Source organism: Arachis stenosperma, chromosome 3 (genome assembly GCF_014773155.1).
Source record: "Arachis stenosperma cultivar V10309 chromosome 3, arast.V10309.gnm1.PFL2, whole genome shotgun sequence".
Lineage (NCBI taxonomy): Eukaryota > Viridiplantae > Streptophyta > Magnoliopsida > Fabales > Fabaceae > Arachis > Arachis stenosperma.
In genome coordinates this window covers 48,663,935-48,683,004 of record NC_080379.1, presented here as the reverse complement: position 1 = coordinate 48,683,004, position 19,070 = coordinate 48,663,935, and the positions used below count along the sequence as shown (strand labels likewise).

The window sequence follows — 19,070 nt, the reverse complement described above, 5'->3', positions numbered from 1 at the left end:
ATGCCATTGACAAGTTTAGATCTTATCTAGTGGGATCAAAGGTGATTGTGTACACTGACCATGCTGCTCTTAAATACTTACTCACAAAGCAGGATTCAAAACCCAGGCTTATAAGATGGGTGTTGCTTCTGCAAGAGTTTGATATAGAAATAAGAGACAGAAAAGGGACAGAGAACCAAGTAGCTGATCATCTGTCCCGAATAGAACCAGTAGCTGGGACGTCCCTCCCTTCTACTGAGATCTCTGAGACTTTCCCAGATGAGCAACTCTTTGCCATTCAGGAAGCTCCATGGTTTGCAGATATTGCAAACTATAAAGCTGTGAGGTTCATACCCCAGGAGTACAGCAGAGTGCAAAGAAAGAAATTAATTTCAGATGCCAAGTACTACCTATGGGATGAGCCATATCTCTTTAAGAGATGTACAGACAGAATGATCCGCAGATGTGTACCCAGAGAAGAAGCACAAAGGATCCTATGGCATTGCCATGGATCACAGTATGGAGGACATTTTGGAAGTGAGCGAACAGCCACTAAAGTCCTCCAATGTGGCTTCTACTGGCCTACTCTCTATAAAGATTCCCGAGAGTTTGTGCGTAACTGTGACAGTTGCCAAAGAGCTGGTAACTTGCCTCACGGATATGCCATGCCTCAACAAGGGATATTAGAGATAGAATTGTTTGATGTATGGGGAATTGACTTCATGGGTCCATTCCCACCATCATACTCAAACACTTACATTCTGGTGGCAGTGGACTATGTATCTAAGTGGGTAGAAGCAATTGCTACACCCACTAATGATACCAAGACCGTGCTGAAATTCCTCTAGAAACACATCTTCAGCAGGTTTGGTGTTCCCAGAGTACTAATCAGTGACGGGGGCACTCATTTCTGCAATAGACAGCTATACTCTGCTATGGTCAGATATGGAATTAGCCACAAAGTGGCAACTCCGTATCATCCACAGACAAATGAGCAAGCTGAAGTCTCTAACAGAGAACTAAAAAGAATCCTAGAACGGACTGTGATAGCCCGAAGAAAGGATTGGGCAAAGAGTTTGGATGATGCTCTGTGGGCATACAGAACAACATTCAAGACTCCTATAGGAACCTCTCCATACCAACTGGTGTATGGGAAGGCCTGTCATCTGCCCGTGGAACTGGAACATAAAGCCTACTGGGCAACCAGATTCCTAAATATGGATGCTCAGTTAGCTGGTAAAAAAAGATTGCTCCAGTTAAATGAGCTAGAGGAGTTCAGACTCAATGCCTTTGAAAATGCAAAAAATTATAAGGAAAAGGCAAAGAAGTGGCATGACAAGAAGTTGTCAACCAGAGTCTTTGAGCCAGGACAAAAAGTTCTGCTCTTCAACTCTAGGCTCAGATTATTTCCAGGAAAACTTAAATCCCGGTGGAGGGGTCCGTATGTGATTACAGGAGTGTCACCATATGGATATGTTGAACTTTAGGATATTGATTCTGACAAAAAGTTCATTGTTAATGGGCAAAGAATCAAGCATTATCTTGAAGGCAATTTTGAGCAGGAATGCTCAAAACTGAGACTTGAGTGATTTTCAGTAAAGGTCCAGCTAAAGACAGTAAAGAAGCGCTTGCTGGGAGGCAACCCAGTCATTAGCAGGTTATATGTTTTGTTTTTACAAAGGCAAGTATCAAAAATGAAGGAATTCACAGAGTTACAGAAGGATTCAGCGCAAAAAGCAGAGAAAAAGAGCTTACTGGCGAAAAAACGCCAGTAAGGGGCATTTTGGGCGTTAAACGCCAGAATGGGCACCATTCTGGGCGTTTAACGCCAGTAGAGGTGCCATTTTGGGCGTTAAACGCCAGAATGGGCACCATTCTAGGCGTTTAACGCCAGGTGTGCAGCATCCTGGGCGTTTAGCAAAACGCCCAGTGATAAAGGAATTCTGGCGTTTAACGCCAGCCAGGGCACCTGGCTGGGCGTTAAACGCCCACAATGGGCAACAAATGGGCGTTAAACACCAGAATGGATGCCATTCTGGGCGTTTAACGCCAGAAAGGTGGGGGACCAAGATTTTGTTTTCCAATCAAATTTTTTTCAAACTTTCCTTTTCTTACCCATACTTTTCCACATGAACCCATCTCAACCTTTCATCATTCACTTTCAAATCCAAAAAAAATTAAAATCATTCTTCAAATCTCTCTCAAATCAATCCCAAATCTTGTTCAAAAACTTACCCTTCTCTCAAATTCTCTCCATATCTTCTCAAATCTCCTTTCAATTTCTTTCGAAATCTCCTTTCCCCCCCTTATAAAAACACGTTCGGCCTCACCATTCCCCCACACCATTCGAATTTGCTCTCCTCCTCTCTCTCTTCCTTCCTTTCTTTTGCTTGAGGACAAGCAAACCTCTAAGTTTGGTGTGCTTTTCCGTGATCACTAAAGCCAAGATTCATCAAGATCATGGCTCCTAAGGGAAAACAAACCAATTTAAGAGGAAAGAAAGAGAATAATCCAAAGAATCTTCGGAATCAAGAGAAGTTCTTAACCAAAGAACATGAAGACCATTATCACAAAATAATGGGCCTGAGGTCAGTGATCCCGGAAGTAAAATTTGATCTGAAAGAAGATGAATATCCGGGGATCCAAGAGCAAATCCAAAATAGAGGATGGGAAGTTCTAACCAATCCTGAGATAAAGGTTGGAAGGAATATGGTTCTAGAATTCTACTCAAATCTGTGGCTAACAGATAAGCAGAGAATGACTGGAACCGCTTACCATACTTACAGAACTATGGTCAGAGGGAAAGTTATGTACTTCTATCTAGACAAAATAAGAGAAATCTTCAAATTGTCTCAACTGTAAGATGATCCTGAATCCTTTAATAGGAGAATGGTGAGAGCAGATAAAGGGTTGGATCATGTTCTAGAGGACATATGCCTCCCTGAAACTAAGTGGATAACCAATTCAAAGGGTGTCCCAAAATAACTCAAGAGGGGAAACCTCAAACCAATTGCAAGAGGTTGGCTAGACTTTATTGGGCGTTCCATATTGCCCACTAGCAACCGTTCTGAGGTCACTATCAAGAGAGCAGTGATGATTCATTGCATTATGCTTGGAAAAGAAGTGGAGGTTCATCATGTGATTGCTTGTGAGATCTACACAATTGCAAATAAGAATTCCACTGAAGCCAAATTGGCTTACCCAAGCTTGATCTCCTTGCTCTGTAAAGAGGCTGGGGTAAAGATGGGAGTAGATGAATTCATACCCATTGAACATCCAATCACCAAGAATTCAATGGAAGGACAAATGCAAGACAACTCTATCAAAAGGAGGGCACAGGAGTTCCTCCCTGAATTTCCTGAAATTGGCTACTGGGCCAGCCTAGAAGCATCTATCACCAAGTTGCAAGAGACTATGGAGCAACTTAAGGAAGAACAGCAGAATCAGAACTGCATGCTATGCAAATTGCTGAAGGAACAAGAGAAGCAGGGGTGTGAACTTCAAGAACTGAAACGCCAAAAGTTCTCCCCTCAATTTGAGGGAGCATCCACTTCTCAAAATCAAGGTTGTTGAGTCCTAACTCTGTGAAAAACCTCTATCATTAGGAGCCTATTTAAATTTTTGTTTTCTATTTTTAGTCTCATCTTATATCTATTTTTGAGTCTTGTTCTTAATTCATAATTAATAAAATTTAGAATTCATGTCTTAAAGCTATGAATGTCCTATGAATCCATCACCTCTCTTAAATGAAAAATGCTTTAATCACAAAAGAACAAGAAGTACAGGATTTCGAATTTATCCTTGAAACTAGTTGAATTAGTTTGATGTGGTGACAATACTTTTTGTTTTCTGAATGAATGCTTGAACAGTGCATATGTCTTTTGAATTTGTTGTTTTGAGAATGTTAAAATTGTTGGCTCTTGAAAGAATGAGGGAAAAAGAGAACTGTTATTGAGGATCTAAAAAAATCATCAGATTGATTCTTGAAGCTAGAAAAAGCAGTGAATACAAAAAAAAAATTTCGAAAAAAAAGAAAGAAAAAGAAAGAAAAAGAAAGAAATAAAGTTGTGATCCAAGGCAAAAAGAGTGTGCTTAAGAACCCTGGACACCTCTAATTGGGGACTCTAGCAAAGCTGGGTCACAATCTGAAAAGGTTCACCCAATTATGTGTTTGTGGCATGTATGTATCCGGTGGTAATACTGGAAGACAGAGTGCTTTGGGCCACAGCCAAGACTCATACACTAGCTATGTTCAAGAATCATTATACTTAACTAGGAGAATCAATAACACTATCTGAGTTCTGAGTTCCTAAAGATGCCAATCATTCTGAACTTCAAAGGATAAAGTGAGATGCCAAAACTGTTCGGAAGCAAAAAGCTACTGGTCCCGCTCATCTAATTGGAACTATGTTTCTTTGATATTTTGGAGTCTATAGTATATTCTCTTCTTTTTATTCTATTTTGATTTTCAGTTGCTTGGGGACAAGCAACAATTTAAGTTTGGTGTTGGCTTTTTTGTGATCACTAAAGCCAAGATTCATCAAGATCATGGCTCCTAAGGGAAAACAAACCAATTTAAGAGGAAAGAAAGAGAATAATCCAAAGAATCTTTGGAATCAAGAGAAGTTCTTAACCAAAGAACATGAAGACCATTATCACAAAATAATGGGCCTGAGGTCAGTGATCCCGGAAGTAAAATTTGATCTGAAAGAAGATGAATATCCGGGGATCCAAGAGCAAATCCGAAACAGAGGATGGGAAGTTCTAACCAATCCTGAGATAAAGGTTGGAAGGAATATGGTTCAGGAATTCTACTCAAATCTGTGGCTAACAGATAAGCAGAGAATGACTGGAACCGCTTACCATACTTACAGAACCATGGTCAGAGGGAAAGTTATGTACTTCCATCTGGACAAAATAAGAGAAATCTTCAAATTGCCTCAACTGCAAGATGATCCTGAATCCTTTAATAGGAGAATGGTGAGAGCAGATAAAGGGTTGGATCAAGTTCTAGAGGACATATGCCTCCCTGGAACTAAGTGGATAACCAATTCAAAGGGTGTCCCAAACCAACTCAAGCGGGGAGACCTCAAACCAATTGCAAGAGGTTGGCTAGACTTTATTGGGCGTTCCATATTGCTCACTAGCAATCGTTCTGAGGTCACTATCAAGAGAGCAGTGATGATTCATTGCATTATGCTTGGAAAAGAAGTGGAGGTTCATCATGTGATTGCTTGTGAGATCTACACAATTGCAAATAAGAATTCCACTGAAGCCAAACTGGCTTACCCAAGCTTGATCTCCTTGCTCTGTAAAGAGGCTGGGGTAAAGATGGGAGTAGATGAATTCATACCCATTGAACATCCAATCACCAAGAAGTCAATGGAAGGACAAATGCAAGACAACTCTATCAAAAGGAGGGCGCAGGAGTTCCTCCCTGAATTTCCTGAAATTGGCTACTGGGCCAGCCTAGAAGCATCTATCACCAAGTTGTAAGAGACTATGGAGCAACTTAAGGAAGAACAGCAGAATCAGAACTGCATGCTATGCAAATTGCTGAAGGAACAAGAGAAGCAGGGGCGTGAACTTCAAGAACTGAAACGCCAAAAGTTCTCCCCTCAATTTGAGGGAGCATCCACTTCTCAAAATTAAGGTTGTTGAGTCCTAACTCTGTGAAAAACCTCTATCATTAGGAGCCTATTTAAATTTTTGTTTTCTATTTTTAGTCTCATCTTATATCTATTTTTGAGTCTTGTTCTTAATTCATAATTAATAAAATTTAGAATTTATGTCTTAAAGCTATGAATGTCCTATGAATCCATCACCTCTCTTAAATGAAAAATGCTTTAATCACAAAAGAACAAGAAGTACAGGATTTCGAATTTATCCTTGAAACTAGTTGAATTAGTTTGATGTGGTGACAATACTTTTTGTTTTCTGAATGAATGCTTGAACAGTGCATATGTCTTTTCAATTTGTTGTTTTGAGAATGTTAAAATTGTTGGCTCTTGAAAGAATGAGGGAAAAAGAGAACTGTTATTGAGGATCTAAAAAAATCATCAGATTGATTCTTGAAGCTAGAAAAAGCAGTGAATACAAAAAAAAAATTTCGAAAAAAAAAGAAAGAAAAAGAAAGAAAAAGAAAGAAATAAAGTTGTGATCCAAGGCAAAAAGAGTGTGCTTAAGAACCCTGGACACCTCTAATTGGGGACTCTAGCAAAGCTGGGTCACAATCTGAAAAGGTTCACCCAATTATGTGTCTGTGGCATGTATGTATCTGGTGGTAATACTGGAAGACAGAGTGCTTTGGGCCACAGCCAAGACTCATACACTAGATATGTTCAAGAATCATTATACTTAACTAGGAGAATCAATAACACTATCTGAGTTCTGAGTTCCTAAAGATGCCAATCATTCTGAACTTCAAAGGATAAAGTGAGATGCCAAAACTGTTCGGAAGCAAAAAGCTACTGGTCCCGCTCATCTAATTGGAACTATGTTTCTTTGATATTTTGGAGTCTATAGTATATTCTCTTCTTTTTATTCTATTTTGATTTTCAGTTGCTTGGGGACAAGCAACAATTTAAGTTTGGTGTTGTGATGAGCGGATAATTTATACGCTTTTTGGATTCTGACTTCCCTGCACTCGAAGTGGATTTTCTGGAGCTACAGAAGCCCAATTGGCGCGCTCTCAACGGCGTTGGAAAGTAGACATTCTGGGCTTTCCAGCAATGTATAATAGTCCATACTTTGTCCGAGGTTTGATGGCCCAAACCGGCGTTGCAAATCAGCCTCAGAATTTCCAGCGTTTAACGCTGGAATTGGCACAAAAATTGGAGTTAAACGCCCAAACTGGCATGAAAGCTGGCGTTTAACTCCAGAAAAGGTCTCTACACATGAAAGCTTCAATGCTCAGCCCAAGCACACACTAAGTGGACCCAGAAGTGGATTTTTACGTCATTTACTCATTCCTGTATACCCTAGGTTACTAGTTCACTATTAATAGGATCTTTTGACACTGTATCTGTACCTCATGACACTTTACACGTTTCTTTGTGTACTTCTTACAGCATGAGTCTCTAAACCCCATGGTTGGGGGTGAGTAGCTCTGCTGTGTCTTAATGGATTAATGCAATTACTACTGTTTCTTATTCAATCATGCTTGCTTCCGTTCTAAGATATCACTTGCTCTTAACCCGGATGAATGTGATGACCCGTGACACTCATCATATTCTCAACTATGAACGCGTGCCTGACAACCACCTCCGTTCTACTTTAGATTGAGTAGATATCTCTTGGATTCTTTAATCAGAATCTTCGTGGTATAAGCTAGAATTGATGGCGGCATTCAAGAGAATCCGGAAGGTCTAAACCTTGTCTGTGGTATTCTGAGTAGGATTCAATGATTGAATGATTGTTACGAACTTCAAACTCCTGAGGGCGGGGCGTTAGTGACAGACGCAAAAGAATCATTGGATTCTATTCCGGCCTGATTGAGAACCGACAGATGGATAGCCGTGCCGTGACAGGGTGCGTTGAACATTTCCACTGAGAGGATGGGAGGTAGCCATTGACAACGGTGAAACCCTACATACAGCTTGCCATGGAAGGAGCCTTGCGTGTTTGATGAAGAAGACAGTAGGAAAGCAGAGATTCAGAAGATGGAGCATCTCCAAAACCTCAACCTATTCTCCATTACTGCATAACAAGTACTTATTTCATGTTCTTTTTCTTTTCACAATCAACCCTGATAATTTCTGATATCCTGACTAAGATTTACAAGATAACCATAGCTTGCTTCAAGCCAACAATCTCCGTGGGATCGACCCTTACTCACGTAAGGTATTACTTGGACGACCCAGTGCACTTGCTGGTTAGTTGTGCGGGGTTGCAAAAGTGTGATTGCAATTTCGTGCACCACTCGACAACTATAATATCTCTCAAGCTTAGGGGGAGTTCGTTCCATAGACTAATGAGCATGTTAATGCTCACGAGTTTGGAAGCATTAAAGCTATGAACTCAGATCTTCGAGGATGAGACATTAAAATTTTAATAAAGGTTTTACCTTTTTTATTCTTCTAAAGTTATGAAAAAAGTGTTGTACCCTCCTCCCTTTCAATTTTGAAAATTTTTTTCTTTAAATCTATTGTAGGATTCCTAAAAAATATTAAATTTTCTTCTATTGGGATTACCTCAGAAAGAGACAAACCCGTGGCCTTAGAAACTAAAAGGCATGGTTAAAGTAAAAAAAATAAAAGAAGACTCTACTAGAAAGTTCGAGATCTAAGAATGAACATAACAATTCAAAGCTGCGAATGATAGCCCAGCTATTCGGGTGAAATTGAGAAGGAGCGCATCCAGTGTGCTTCAAGACGTTCATTTGAAAGTCAGAAAATGGAAGTCGGACTCCAAGTCAAAAAAACAGGGTCTCATACATCCACAGCCATTTCGGAGGCGTTTCGGCATGTTCATTTATATGGCATAAGTATTCATTGGACCCAGAACCAAAAGTACATATAAATTACCTAAGTCGGAGTTAAAGATGACCCCAGATTCTTGTAAGTTATCTAATTCCTCTTGGGTAATGAAAGGAGGTGTCGATTTCACTTACTCAGAAACCCAAGAGTAGATATACACCTCGAGCTCACTACTTGGATTGGTTGGAGGCACGGGAATAGGTCGGGGTCCCTGGGTGTTTGGAAGTGCTAGCTGATGCGTGAGCATCTTTTCTATCTTTTCCTAGTGAATTTGCATCTAATTTGTTGAGTTTAATAAAGAATTAATTATCTTTTAGCCAATATGGATGCTACTTTGAGTCTTTTTGTAATTTTATTTATTTTAGGTAGCATTCGACTGGATTTGGTGGAGTTTCTACAGCACAAGAATCAAAGGAGATGGCAGTGAGGAGCGACGCGTACGCGTGACTGACGCATACGCGTGATTTGGAGCTTTCCATGGCGACGCGTGCGCGTGACTGACGCGTACACGTGATTTGAAGATTTGCTCAGCGACGCGTGCGCGTGACTTGCGAAAAGACCATCGACGCGTACGCGTGACATGCGCCACGTGCAGAAAATGCAGAAAACGATGAGGGGTGATTTTTGGGCCCCATTTTAGCACCCAAGTTCGGCGCAGATCCAGTGAAGCCAAGTGGTCCTCACGTTACAAGACGCGAAGTAGTTAGTTAATTCTGATTTAAATTCAAAATTGATTTTAAAATAGGAAAAGATATTATCTTAATTTTAGATATTAGATTTTAAATTAATTAGGATTAGTTATAAAAAGGGGAGACTTCTCTTCTATTGAAAACCCCGGAGAACTTCCAATTCTATACAAATTTACATTCCATGAGCAACTAATCCTCCATTGCTAAGGTTAGGAGCTCTGTCTATTTGTATGGATTAATTTTATTGCTTTTTCTATTTTAATTTATGCATGGATTTATACTTTAATAATTGTTTTCGCTCTTTATTTTATGAATTTGGGTGGAACGGAAGTATGACCCTCTTTCTATTTGAGTTCTTGTATAATTTGGAAAAGCTCTATACTTGAATAACAGCTTGAAAATAAATTCTCCTAAATTTTAATTATCTGAATTTAACAGGATACGTGACATATAATCCTTTTATTTCTTGGGTAATTAGAGTTTTTGTGGCATTGATTAGCGGATAATTTATACGCTTTTTGGCAGTGTTTTTACATAGTTTTTAGTATGATTTAGTTAGTTTTTAGTATATTTTTATTAGTTTTTAAGCAAAATTCATATTTCTGAACTTTACTATGAGTTTGTGTGTTTTTTTGTGATTTCAGCTATTTTTTGGCTGAAATTGAGGGACCTGAGCAAAAATCTGATTCAGAGGCTGAAAAAGGACTGCTGATGCTGTTGGATTCTGACCTCCCTGCACTTGAAATGGAGTTTTTGGAGCTACAAAAATCCAAATGGTGCGCTTTTAATTGCGTTGGAAATTAGACATCCAGGGCTTTCCAGCAATATATAATAGTCTATACTTTTCCTGAGTTTAGACGACGCAAACTGGCGTTTAACGCCAGCTTTCTGCCCTATTCTGACGTTAAACGCCAGAAACAAGTTGCGAAGCAGAGTCAAACGCCAAAAACAAATTACAAACTAGCGTTCAACTCCAAGGAAGACCTCTACATGTGAAGCTTCAATACTCAGCCCAAGCACACATCAAGTGGGCCCGGAAGTGGATTTCTGCGTCATTTACTCATTTCTGTACCCCTAGTAATTAGTCTAGTATAAATAGAACTTTTTACTATTGTATTTTCATCTTAGTATCGATCTTTGATTAGTTTATGCGATCTTAGACATTGGGGGCTGGCCTCACGGCCATGCCTGGACCTTCATCACTTATGTATTTTCAATGGTGGAGTTTCTACACACCATAGATTAAGGGTGTGGATTCCTGCTGTTCCTCGAGTATTAATGAAATTACTATTGTTTTCTATTCAATTCATGCTTATTCTTATTCTAAGATATTCATTCGCACTTCAACCGGATGAATGTGATGATCCGTGACACTCATCATCATTCTCACTTATGAACACGTGCCTGACAAACACTTCTGTTCTACCTGCAAAAGCTAGAGTGTGTATCTCTTGGATTCATGGTCCACAACGCATGGTTGCCTCTCCTGACAATAGAGCCTTCCATTCTATGAGATCAGAGCCTTCGTGGTATAAGCTAGAATCCATTAGCAGCATTCTTGAGATCCGAAAAGTCTAAACCTTGTCTGTGGTATTCTGAGTAGGATCTGGGATGAGATGACTGTGACGAGCTTCAAACTCGCGACTGTAGGGCGTGGTGACAGACGCAAAAGGATAGTAAATCCTATTTCTACACGATCGAGAACCAACAACTGATTAGCCATGCGGGAAACCGTAGAGGACCTTTTTCTCTGAGAGGACGGGAAGTAGCCATTGACAACGGTGACGCCCAACATACAGCTTGCCATGGAAAGGAGTATGAAGGATTGGATTAAGGCAGTAGGAAAGCAGAGATTCAGAAGGAACAACGCACCTCCATACACTTATCTGAAATTCCCACCAATGATTTACATAAGTATCTCTATCTTTATTTTACGTTTTATTTATCTTTTAATTATTAAAACTCCATAACCATTTGAATCCGCCTGATTGAGATTTACAAGGTGACCATAGCTTGCTTCAAGCCGACAATCTCTGTGGGATCGACCCTTACTCATGTAAGGTTTATTACTTAGACGACCTAGTGCACTTGCTGGTTAATTGTGTGAAGTTGTGAAAAAGAGTGATATTATACTTGTGCGTACCAAGTTGTTGGCGCAATTGAGATCACAATTTTGTGCACCAAAGTTATTTCTTGTTACTCAAGTCAAGATTTCAATTTCAAAAATTTATCTTTTCAAAAATTTATCTTTTCAAAATCTTTTTCAAAATCAAATCTTTTTCATTTTTTCCTTTGTTTTTCGAAAATTTTAAAAATTATTTTTCAAAATCTTTTTCTTAATTTCATTTCAAATTTTCGAAAACTTTACTAACAATTAATGTGATTGATTCAAAAATTTGAAGTTTGTTACTTTCTTGTTAAGAAAGGTTCAATCTTTAAATTCTAGAATCATATCTTTTAGTTTCTTGTTAGTCAAGTAATCAATTTTAATTTTAAAAATAAAATCTTTTTAATTTCCTTTCAAATCTTTCTAAATTTCTTTTTCAAATCTTTTTCAAAATAAATTTCAATCAAATCTTTTTCAACCATATCTTTTTAAATCATATCTTTTTCAAAATCAATTTCAAAGTTTTTTCTAACTTCTTATCATTTCAAAATTGATTTTCAAATCTTTTTCAACTAACTAATTGACTTTTTGTTTGTTTCTTATCTTTTTCAAAACCACCTAACTACTTTTCAATCTCAAATTTTCAAAAATCACTAACCATTTTTCAAAAACAATTTTCAAAAACTCCTCTCTCTCATCTCCTTCTATTTATTTATTCATTTACTAACACTTCTCTTCATCTAAAAATTCAAACTCTCTCTCCTCCTCTGTGTTCGAATTTTCTCCTCTTTCTTCTATTCTTTTCTTCTTCTACTCTCATAAAGGAATCTCTATACTATGACATAGAGGATTCCTCTTCTTTTTTGTTATCTTCTTTTTCATATGAGAAGGAGCAAGGATAAGGACATTCTTGTTGAAGCAGATCCTGAACCTGAAAGGACCCTCAAGAAGAAGCTAAGAGAAGTTCAAGCACAACAATCCAGAGAAAACCTTTGGTGCACAAAATTGTGATCTCTAATAATGGCATTCAACTTGGTATGCGCGTTTATAGCTCAGCACTTTCTTCACAACTCCGCACAACTAACCAGCAAGTGCACTAGGTCGTCCAAGTAATAAACCTTACGTGAGTAAGGGTCGATCCCACGGAGATTGTTGGTATGAAGTAAGCTATGGTCATCTTGTAAATCTCAGTTAGGCGGATAATAAATGATTATGTAGTTTTCGAATAATAATAATAAATAAATAGAAAATAAAGATAGAAATACTTATGTAAATCATTGGTGGGAATTTCAGATAGGCGTATGAAGATGCTGTGCTCCTTCTGAAACTCTGCTTTCCTACCGCCTTCATCCGATCCTTCTTACTCCTTTCCATGGCAAGCTGTATGTAGGGCATCACCGTTGTCAATGGCTACATCCCATCCTCTCAGTGAAAATGGTCCAAATGCTCTGTCACAGCATGGCTAATCATCTGTCGGTTCTCGATCATGTCGGAATAGAATCCATTGATTCTTTTGCGCTTGTCATCACGCCCAACAATCGCGAGTTTGAAGCTCGTCAGAGTCATTCAATCCCTGAATCCTACTCGGAATACCATAGACAAGGTTTAGAATTTTCGGATTCTCATGAATGCCGCCATCAATTCTAGCTTATACCACGAAGATTCTGATTAAGGAATCCAAGAGATATGCGCCCGGTCTAAGGTAGAACGGAGGTGGTTGTCAGTCACGCGTTCATAGGTGAGAATGATGATGAGTGTCACGGATAATCACATTCATCATGTTGAAGCGCAACGAATATCTTAGAACAGGAATAAACTGAATTGAATAGAAAATAGTAGTAATTGCATTAAAACTCGAGGTACAGCAGAGCTCCACACCCTTAATCTATGGTGTGCAGAAACTCCACCGTTGAAAATACATAAGTGATGAAGGTCCAGGCATGGCCGAATGGCCAGCCCCAATAAACATGATCATAGGATCAAAAATACAATCCAGGATGTCTAATACAATAATAAAATGTCCTATTTATACTAGACTAGCTACTAGGGTTTATAGAAGTAAGTAATTGATGCAGAAATCCACTTCCGGGGCCCACTTGGTGTGTGCTTGGGCTGAGCTTGAGCTTTACTCGTGCAGAGGCTTCTTTTGGAGTTGAACGCCAAGTTGTAACGTGTTTTTGGCGTTCAACTCTGGTTCGTGACGTGTTTCTGGCGTCTGACTCCAGAATGCAGCATGGAACTGGCGTTAAGCGCTAGTTTACGTCGTCTAATCACGAATAAAGTATGGACTATTATATATTGCTGGAAAGCCCTGGATGTCTACTTTCCAACGCCGTTAAGAGCGTGCCATTTGAAGTTCTGTATCTCCAGAAATTCTATTTCGAGTGCAAGGAGGTCAGAATCCAACAGCATCAGCAGTCCTTTGTCCAGAATATACCTGAAATCACAGAAAAACACACAAACTCATAGTAAAGTCCAGAAATGTGAATTTAATATAAAAACTAATGAAAACATCCCTAAAAGTAGATAGATCCTACTAAAAACTACCTAAAAACAATGCCAAAAAGCGTATAAATTATCCGCTCATCACAACACCAAACTTAAATTGTTACTTGTCCCCAAGCAACTGAAAATCAATTAGGATAAAAAGAAGAGAATATACTATAAAGCTCAGAATATCAATGAATATTAATTCTAATTATATGAGTGGGACTTGTAGCTTTTTGCTTCTGAGCAGTTTTGGCATCTCACTTTATCCTTTGAAGTTTAGAATGATTGGCATCTCTAGGAACTTAGAATTTCAGATAGTGTTATTAATTCTCCTAGTTAAGTTTGTTGATTCTTGAACACAGCTACTTTTATGAGTCTTGGCCGTGGCCCTAAGCACTTTGTTTTCCAGTATTACCACCGGATATATAAATGCCACAGACACATGACTGGGTGAACCTTTTCAGATTGTGACTCATCTTTGCTAAAGTTCCCAGTTAGAGGTGTCCAAAGCTCTTAAGCACACTCTTTTTGCTTTGGATCACGACTTTAACCACTCAGTCTCAAGTTTTTTCACTTGGACCTGCATGCCACAAGCACATGGTTAGGGACAGCTTGATTTAGCCGCTTAGGCCTGGATTTTATTTCCTTGGGCCCTCTTATACATTGATGCTCAAAGCCTTGGACCCTTTTTACCCTTGCCTTTTGGTTTTAAGGGCTATTGGCTTTTTCTGCTTGCTTTTTTCTTTCTTTCTATTATATTTTTTTCACAAGCTTTTGCTATTCACTGCTTTTTCTTGCTTCAAGAATCAATTTCATGATTTTTCAGATTATCAATAGCATTTCTCTTTGTTCATTATTCTTTCAAGAGCCAACAATTTTAACATTCATAAACAACAAGATAAAAAATATGCACTGTTCAAGCATTCATTCAGAAAACAAAAAGTATTGTCACCACATCAATATAATTAAACTAAATTCAAGGATAAATTCGAAACTCATGTACTTCTTGTTCTTTTGTATTAAAAACATGTTTTATTTAAGAAAGGTGAAGGATTCATGGAATTATTCATAGCTTTAAGACATAGTTACTACATACTAATGATCATGTAATAAAGACACAAACATAGATAACATAAAGCTTAAAAATCGAAAAACAGAGAAATAAGAACAAGGAATGAGTCCACCTTAGTGATGGTGGGGCTTTCTTCTTGAAGAACCAATCATGTCCTTGAGCTCTTCTATGTCTCTTCCTTGCCTTTGTTGCTCATCCCTCATTGCTCTTTGATCTTCTCTAATTTCATGGAGAATGATGGAGTGTTCTTGATGTTCCACCCTTAATTGATCCATATTGTAACTCAAGTCTTCTAGAGAAGTGTTGAGTTGTTCCCAATAGTTATTGGGAGGAAAGTGTATCCCTTGAGGCATCTCCGGGATTCCTTGGTGATGAGCTTCCTCATGCGTCTCTTGGGATCCATGAGTGGGCTCTCTTGTTTGCTCCATCCTCTTCTTAGTGATGGGCTTGTCCTCTTCAATGAGGATGTCTTCTTCTATGATAACTCCAGCTTAGTAGCATAGATGGCAAATAAGATGAGGAAAAGCTAGCCTTGCCAAGGTAGATGGCTTTTCGGCTATTTTGTAGAATTCAAGGGAGATGACTTCATAAACCTCTACTTCCTCTCCAATCATGATGCTATGGATCATGATGGCCCGATCCACAGTAACTTCGGATCGGTTGCTAGTGGGAATGATGGAGTGTTGGATGAACTCCAACCATCCTCTAGCCACAGGCTTGAGGTCCAGTCTTCTTAATTGAACCGGATTGCCTTTGGAGTCTCTTTTCCATTGAGCTCCTTCAACACATATGTCCATAAGGACTTGGTCCAACCTTTGATCAAAGTTGACTCTTCTTGTGTAGGGGCGTGTATCTCCTTACATCATGGGAAAGTTAAACGCCAATCTCATATTTTCCGGACTAAAATCTAAGTATTTCCCCCAAAACATTGTAAGATAATTCTTTGGATTCGGGTTCACACTTTGATCATGGTTCCTAGTGATCCATGCATTGGCATAGAACTCTTGAACCATTAAGATTCCGAATTGTTGAATGGGGTTGGTCAGAACTTCCCAACTTCTTCTTTGGATCTCATGTTGGATCTCCGGATACTCATTTTTCTTGAGTTTGAAAGGGACCTCAGGAATCACCTTCTTCTTGGCCACAACATCATATAAGTGGTCTTGATGGGGTTTAGAGATGAATCTCTCCATCTCCCATGACTCGGAGGTGGAAGCTTCTGTCTTTCCTTTTCCTTTTCTAGAGGTTTCTCTGGCCTTAGGTGCCATCAATGGTTATGGAAAAATAAAAAAGCTATGCTTTTACCACACTAAACTTAGAATATTGCTCGCCCTCGAGCAAGAGAAGAAAGAATAGATGAAGAAGAAAAAAATATAGAGGAGAGGGAGAGAGGGTTGTGTTTCGGCCAAGGAGGAGAAGAAAGGGTTGTGTTGTGTGAAAATGAAGAAGAATGGAGGGGTTCATATAGTGGAGGGAGAGGGGTTAAGGTTCGGCCATATTGGGTGGGTTTGGGTGGGAAATGGATTTTGAATTTTGAAGGTAGGTGGGGTTTATGGGGAAGAGTGGATGGATGTGAGTGGTGAAGAGGTGATGGGGAAGAGAGATTGAGGTGATTGGTGAAGGGTTTTGAGGAAGAGTGTTATTGGATTGTGTGAAGAGGAGAGAAGGTGAGTTGAGGTAGGTGGGGATCCCGTGGGGTCCACAGATCCTGAGGTGTCAAGGATTTACATCCCAACACGAATGAGGCGTGTAAAATGCCCTTTTCATGCAATCTTGGCGTTCAACGCCAGATTGATGCTTGTTTCTGGCGTTGAACGCCAGCTTCATGCTTGTTTTGGGCGTTCAACACCCATCTGCAGCATGTTTTTGGCGTTGAACGCCAGTTCCATGCTTGTTTTTGGCGTTCAGCGCCAGCTCTTCTCAGTTTTTAAACGCCAGGATGTTGCTTGATTTTGGCGTTCAATGCCAGATCCATGCTCTGTTCTGGCGTTGAATGCCAGCCAGATGCTCCTTACTGGCGTTTAAACGCCAGTAAGCCCTTCCTCCAGGGTTTACTTTTTTTTTCTGCTGTTTTTGATCTTGTTTTTAATTTTAATATTAATTTTGTGACTCCACACGATCATGAACCTGATAAAGCATAAAAGAAAGATAAAAATAAAAATAGAATTAGATAAATAAAAATTAGATTGCCTCCCAATAAGCGCTTTTTTAATGTCATTAGCTTGACAGTGGGCTCTCATGGAGCCTCACAGGTGATTAGGTCAATGTTGTAGACTCCCAACACCAAACTTAGAGTTTGAATGTGGGGATTCAACACCAAACTTAGAGTTTGGCTTTGGCCTCCCAACACCAAACTTAGAGTTTGATTGTGGGGGCTCTGTTTGACTCTGTACTGAGAGAAGCTTTTCATGCTTCTTCTCCATTGTTAAAGAAGAACACCATTGGGTTTTAAACACAAGGTAGTCCCCATTCAATTGAAGGACTAATTCTCCTCTGTTAACATCTATCACAGCTCCTGCTATGGCTAGGAAAGGTCTTCCAAGGATGATGCATTCATCCTCCTCCTTCCTAGTGTCTAAGATTATGAAATCAGCAGGGATGTAATGGGCTTCAACCTTTACTAACACGTCCTCTACCAATCCATAAGCTTGTCTTACTGACCTGTCTACCATTTGCAATGAGAATATGGCAGGCTGTACCTCAATGATCCCTAGCTTCTCTATTACTGAGAGTGGCATAAGATTTATGCTTGACCCCAGGTCACACAGTGCTTTTTCATAGGTCATGGTGCCTATGGTACAGGGTATTAAAAATTTACAAGGATCTTGTTTCTTTTGAGGTAAAGTTTGCTGAACCCATGTATCTAGTTCACCAATGAGCAAGGGAGGTTCACCTTCCCAAGTCTCATTACCAAACAACTTGGCATTCAGCTTCATGATAGCTCCTAGATATTGAGCAACTTGCTCTCCAGTTACATCTTCATCCTCTTTAGAGGAAGAATAGTTTTCAGAGCTCATGAATGGCAGAAAGAGGTTTAATGGGGTCTCTATGGTCTCTATATGACTTCAGATTCCTTTAAGTCCTCAATAAGGAACTCCTTCTTGCTTGAGAGACGTCCCATGAGGTCCTCCTCATTGGGATTCACGCCCTCTTCTTCTTCTCCAGGTTTGGCCATGTTGATTATGTCAATGGCCTTGCACTCTCTTTTTGGATTCTCTTTAGTATTGCTTTAGAGAGTACTAGGAGGAGTTTCTGTGACTTTCTTACTCAGCTAGCCCACTTGTGCCTCCGAATTTCTAATGGAGGATCTTGTTTCACTCATGAAGCTTAAAGTGGCCTTAGACAGATCAGAGACTATATTTGCTAAGTTAGAGGTGCTCTGCTCAGAATTCTCTGTCTGTTGCTGAGAAGATGATGAAAAAGGCTTGCTATTTCTAAACTTGTTTCTTCCACCATTATTAAAGCCTTGTTGAGGATTTTGTTGATCCTTCCATGAGAAATTTGGATGATTTCTCCATGATGAATTATAGGTGTTTCCATAAGGTTCACCCATGTAATTTACCTCTGCCATTGCAGGGTTCTCAGGATCATAAGCTTCTTCTTCAAAAGATGCCTCTTTAGTACTGTTAGATGCATTTTGCCATCCATTCAGACTTTGAGAAATCATGTTGACTTGCTGAGTTAACATTTTGTTCTGAGCCAATATGGCATTCAGAGCATCAATTTCAAGAACTCCCTTCCTCTGAGGCGTCCCATTATTCACGGAATTTCTCTCAGAAGTGTACATGAATTGGTTATTTGCAACCATTTCAATAAGTTCCTGAGCCTCTACAGGCGTTTTCTTTAGGTGAATGAATCCACCTGCAGAATGGTCCAGTGACATCTTAGAGAACTCAGACAGACCATAATAGAATATATCTATCATGGTCCACTCTGAAAACATGTCAGAAGGACACTTTTTGGTCATCTGCTTGTATCTTTCCCAAGCTTCATAGAGGGATTCACCATCTTTTTGCTTGAAAGTCTGAACATCCACTCTAAGCTTGCTCAGCTTTTGAGGAGGAAAGAATTTAACCAAGAAGACCGTGACCAGCTTATCCCAAGAGTCCAGGCTATCCTTAGGTTGTGAGTCCAACCATGTTCTAGCTCTGTCTCTTACAGCAAAAGGGAAAAGCATGAGCCTGTAGACTTCAGGATCTACTCCATTAGTCTTAACAGTCTCACAAATCTGCAAGAACTCAGTTAAAAATTGGTAG

General features: G+C 39.4%; 1 non-coding gene across 1 annotated transcript; it reads left to right on the top strand.

Moving 5' to 3' along the window:
• The first annotated feature begins 18,755 nt into the window (after window positions 1–18,755).
• Window positions 18,756–18,859, top strand: LOC130971390 (small nucleolar RNA R71). Its single transcript, XR_009082612.1, has one exon. It is a non-coding gene; the product is annotated as a small nucleolar RNA R71 (small nucleolar RNA).
• Window positions 18,860–19,070: the final 211 nt, after the last annotated feature.